Below are 5,805 nucleotides of genomic sequence, written 5' to 3' on the forward strand. Positions count from 1 at the left end.
CTAATGCATACTCTTGCTAGCCGATAATTAACTCCATTGATGCCTGTCCTGCCTTGCAGAACCTGTTTCCCGGAATACTCCCATTTTACAGAGGCCATAAACCATGAACCATACACAAGCCCTCAGAGGGGATTATCAGGACTGGCACCAGGCCAGGCCTTTGGTGTAATCTCATGTCCCCCATCCCAATACACGGGGCTTTTTGCAAAGCCAGAGAAAGGTCCAGAAGCCTGCCATGTTTGGGGTACAAAGAAACCAAGGGTATAAAATGAAAGCTTCATCCATATTCACTCACTCAGGCTTTGGAAAAACAGACTCCCCTGAGTCACTGTACTAGTACATCTGAAAATAATGAGATCTTCCTGAATCTCTGAGTACTCTTTGTGTATTTTCTGGTCACGTGGTAAATTCTGTAATAATTCAGTACATATGAAGCCCTATGATAAATACAGGGTATGTGAATAAGGAAAGGCTGGCCTTCACCTAAACACAGAGTACAGGAGAAATAGGCACTTAAATAAATGGTTGTTATAAAATAACCATTTAATAAAAAAAGTAGCAGAGACTAACTTTTATACTGATTCTTCCGAGGCCTATGTCTGCGAAGCCATCCCTGACCCCCAATCAGATATATTCTCTTTATCTTTGGTTAACAGTCTACTTTGTATTTCTATGCCACTCACCATACTTTTTTTTGGTCCTGTGTTCATTTTTCCTACCAGCCTGTGTACATCTCACGAACAAGATCTATGTCTAATTCACTTCTTAAAGCTCTGGGTCCTGGAAAAATTCTAGATACACAGAAATGTTGAGTGAAACAGTGTCATTCTCAGCCTGTGCAAAGATATATATTCAAAGATGTTCATTGCAATGCAATTTATAATAGTGGAAATTTAGGAACCTGGTTACCACCTGTTAGAGATCTGTTTAAGTACAAATAAATGTACATTATTCAGGCATTAAAATTATTAAATAGACCAATATTGTTGATATCAAAAGATGTACTTAGGAAATTTTGAGTGAAAAGAGTGGAAAAATTATAGGAAAGTAGATTATTATATATGCACAATTATACATATTTAACTATGTGTCCATAAGCCTCAAAGTATTGTCATTAAACTGTTCACAGAAGTTTATCTGAGTGGGATTTTGTGTGTTCTTAATTTCCTTTAGTATGTTTTTCTTACTTAAAATTTTTTTCAATGAATAAATGTTATTAAAAGCAATGGGCGCACCATGCAGTGTGCAGATGATATTTTACTGAGTTGTACACTTGAAACCTATACACCAATAAATTCAATAAAAAATAAAACAACAACATAGATTTAAAAAATTCCATCAAAATCTGATTGCACAGACATTGCTGTAGATGGCCAAGCCTTAGTTTAGGCAGCACTCATTGATAGGCATGTCTGCAGGTGGGGACAGTCACGCCCATGTTGGAACCATGTTTTACCACCAGTGTGACAAAGATGTCAATGTTTGGAGTCCTCAGGGCAGGATTCAACAAATTGAATATGCAATGTAAGCTGTCAATCAAGGTTTAGCCACAGTTGATCTGAAATAAGAAACCCCATGTAGTGTTAGTTACACTGGAGAAAGCACACTCAGAACTTGCAGCTCACCAGAAAAAAATTCTCCATGTTCTCATATAGGCATTTCAATTGTGGGACTTACTGCTGGCGCTAGACTGTTGTGTAATTTTATGCACCAGGAGTGTTTGGATTCCAGATTTGTATTTGACAGACTCTTCCTCTGTCTCCTCTTGTATCTGTAATTGGAAGCAAGACCCAGATGCCAACACAAAGATATGGCCAAAGACCATATGGTATTGGGCTGCTTATTGCTGGTTATGATGATATGGGCCCTCTTGTTTTCCACACCTGTCTATCTGCTAACTATTTTGACAGCATATCTGTGTCCATTGAAGCTCATTTTCAATCAGCTCATGCTTACTTGGGCAGACATATGTCTGAGATTATGGAATGCAATTTGAATGAACTGATTAAGCATAATCTGCATGCTTTAAGAGTGACACTTCCTACAGAACAGGACCTAACTACAAAGAGTGTTTCCATTGGAATTGTTGGTAAGGACTTGGAGTTTATGACTTACAATGATGACGATAATGTGTCTCCATTCCTGGAAGACATTGAAGAAAGGCCACAGAGAAAGCCACAGCCTGCTCAACCTGCTGATGAACCTGCAGAAAAGGCTAATAAATCAATGGAAGTTCCATTCTATATTGTTAGGTTTAACCGAAGAAAGGCACCAGAGTCCAAATTAAAAGCAGAATGCACTGTTTATTCACGAAGCAGATGCTCTCGGGTGAGGTCCCGTGGTCCATGAGCACAGGCCGGGAGAGTCACACCCGCCTATGCCTGGCAGAGATTTTTTATGCTGCTGTTGGACCAATCAGGTTTATCTGAGGTAGCTTGTGGCGGGTGATTTATGAGCGGGAAGTTTGTTCAGCTGCACCCTGGCCATCCTGCGAAGTCTCGGGTGGTTATTTATTGTCCATCAGCACAACAGGATGTTACTTGGTCGTTCTGGTGAGTCCAAGGATGGCAGCTATTGTCCAGCAGAATATGGCTCGGCAGTTCTGGGTTGTTTTGCCAACTAAGCGGGTGGGATCAGGAAAGACCCTATTTTCCCAGCCCCAGACCTTACATATATGTGTATTATCAAATGTGTAAGAACACAGGAACATGTACTGATAATAATAATCTATACTTTGAACCAAAAGATGCAGTGGTGAAATGGTATGTTTTAGGAATCAGAACAGATGTGAGTTCTTCTTTCCAAGCTTCACTGAAACCATGTAATAGGAAGCATTTCCCCAGTAGGGGGTGTGCAGGAGGCAGCTAATCAGTGATTCTCTATTCCTCCTTGATGTTTCCATCTCTCTCTCCCTCTCCCTTCCTTTCTGAAATCAATAAAAATATATTTTAAAAAACCACTTGTGATAATGATATCTCTACATCTTTGATTAATTAGTGTTTGAAATAGTTGTAATGACCGATGAAGTACCAAGGGCCTCAATATCTTGAGATGCATTTTGAGGTATAAGTTAAAATCACATTTATTTTGTTCTTAACTGTGATTTGCCAAAAAGTCCTTGTTGAATATTCCTGCCAGTGAAGCCCAGATGAGAATATCTCAGCCTATCAATGAGGTTATAATGAAATTTTACTCAAAAACAAAGGAATAAGAAAGTTGGGAAAGGCACTATCCATCTATCCTATATAATAAGAGAGGAATAAGCTAAATAACTGTTATGCTGTAACATCCCAACTAATCTACAAGTGGTGGATGCCAGAGTCCAGCCCCAGCGGTCCAGGGGTTCCCTGTGCAGATGTTTCTTCCCTGCAGCAACTGTGTCAAGCAGCAAGGATGGACCTGCTTCCGGCAGGTGGAGAGCTACAGGCGGGCAGGGCAGCAAGGTTCAAGCAGAGGAGAGCTACCAGCAGCGGTGGGCAGGTGGCCAGCTGAGGCAAGCAGCAGTGAGCTACTCGCGCATGGATTTGTGCACAGGGCTACTAGTCTACACTAATAAAAGAGAAACATGCAAATTAGCCATCATTCTGCCACTCTGCTACACCCAAAAGCCAGCCCACCATCCAATTAGGAGTGAGTATGCAAATTAACCCAACTAAAATGGCAGTGGCCACAGAGCTGGAGCAAGCATGAGGCTTGGGTTGCCCCTGGCGATGGAGGAAGCCAAGCTTCCCACCTGCCCTGGCTGGCCCTGGGCTCCGCTCAAGGCTACAAAGTTTCAATTATAGAAGATAAATAAATCCCAGATATCTGCTTCCAGCCCGCCCTGGCCTCTGCTCAAGAAGTCACTGAAAAATAAAAAATAAAAAGAAAAAAGGAGAGGCTGGGAGCTTAGGTCGCCGGGGGGCGTGGCCAGTCTGAAAACAGCCATCAGCCCCTCACCCAGGCTGAACAAGCACCCCAGCGGGACCCCCCCACCATGAAGGGACTGTGGGAAGCCTGAAAACGGCCCTCAGCCTCTCACCCAGGCTGGCCAGGCACCCCAGCGGGGACCTCCACCCTGAAGGGGGTGTGGCCAGCCTGAAAACAGCCCTCAGCCCCTCACCCAGGCTGGCCAGGCATCCCAGTGGGATCCCCGCCACCCCCGATCTGGGACACCCTTCAGGGCAAACTAGCCTGCCCCCACCCATGCACCAGGCCTCTATCCTATATAATAAAAGGGTAATATGCAAATTGACCCTAACAGCAGAATGACTGGGAATGACTGTTCACTATGACGCACACTGTCCACCAGGGGGCAGACACTCAATGCAGGAGCTGCCCCCTGGTGGTCAGTGCGCTCCCACAGGGGGAGCTCTGCTCAGCCACTAGCCAGGCTGATGGCTGCCAGCACAGTGGTGGTGGCAAGAGCTTCTCCCGCCTCCTCAGCAGCGTTAAGAATGTCCGACTGTAGCTTAGGCCTCCTCCCCGCTGGCAAGTGGACATCTCCCGAGGGCTCCTGGGCTGCCAGAGGGATGTCTGACTGCCAGCTTAGGCCCATTCCCCTGGGGAGCGGGCCTAAGCCATCAGGTGGACATCCCCCAAGGGGTCCCAGACTGCGAGAGGGCACAGGCCAGGCTGAGGGACCCCACCGAGTGCACAAATTTTTGTGCACCGGGCCTCTAGTATATATATAAAGAGCCAGGGTCCTTAACATACAAAGCGATCAAAGGAACTACCGAACACCAGGCTGCGCGCCCATCAGGCTTGGGTGGGTGGGGACTGGCGAGTGGGCTGAACTGATGACCTCTTGGTCCCTCCCACATGGCTCCTGTGGGCACAGCAGCAACCCAGCACTGACTGCCACTGCCATGGATGCACGGAAGTCAGTCCTGGGTCCCGTACACCCATGGCTGCCCAACACTTACTGCCACTGTCACAGGTGCTGTGGCAACCCAGCACTGACTGCTGAGGGGGCTGTGGGCCCCCGGACGCTGCAATGCCATGGTGGGAGGAAGCTGTGGGCACTGGGATGCTGCGATGCTGTGGCAGGAGGGGGTTATGGGTCCCTGCTGGCCCGGGGCTCGGTGGAACTCTGGGTCTTGCGTGTTTGAGGGCATGGCTGGCCTTCAAACCGGACCCTGACAGGAGAAAGGGGGGAGCCCCATTCCTTGCAGAATCGACCATTGGATAGCTTGCTGTCAGTGGCCTGACAGCCAGGAATCCCATTCACCTGCACTCCGGACCCCAGTGATCAGGCACGCAGAGGCAGTTAGGGACGAGATCAGGCCGGCAGGGTGGGAAGTTAGGGGCAAGATCAGACTGGCAGGAGAGGGCAGTTAGGTGCGATCAGACAGGCAGGCCGAGAGATTAGCAGTGATCAGGCAGGCAGGCAGGTGAGTATTTAGGAGCCAACAGTCCCAGATTGTGAGAGGGATGTCCAACTGCCAGTTTAGGCCCACAGGGATTGGGCCTAATCTGGCATTGGACATTCCCCAAGGGTTCCCTAATTGGAGAAGGTGCAGGCTCAGCTAAGGTATCCCCCCCTTGCACAAATTTCATGCACTGGGCCACTAGTAACATTATAATAACTTAGAGTATACTTACTCAGTATGTGGCACTAAATGCTTCTATATAGCAATTCATTTATTTTCCCCAATAACAACATGAGAAATGCACTATTTGAGAGAGAGCGCACTTCCGTAGAGAGAGATTAAATTACACGCCCAAGGTTTCACAGGCACTATTACTACTACTGCAAAGAGAGCAGATTAGTAATTATCATGACAGTGTCAGTGATAGTATGCAAGCTTTTCTTCGCTCCTTGTC

The 5,805-nt window shown here is 46.5% G+C and overlaps 1 pseudogene; it reads left to right on the top strand.

Annotated features, from left to right (window-relative positions):
- The first annotated feature begins 1,447 nt into the window (after nucleotides 1-1,447).
- LOC102255766 lies at nucleotides 1,448-2,349 on the top strand (annotated as a pseudogene).
- Nucleotides 2,350-5,805: the final 3,456 nt, after the last annotated feature.

The sequence above is a fragment of the Myotis brandtii genome, unplaced genomic scaffold (assembly GCF_000412655.1).
Source record: "Myotis brandtii unplaced genomic scaffold, ASM41265v1 scaffold746, whole genome shotgun sequence".
Classification (NCBI taxonomy): Eukaryota; Metazoa; Chordata; class Mammalia; order Chiroptera; family Vespertilionidae; genus Myotis; species Myotis brandtii.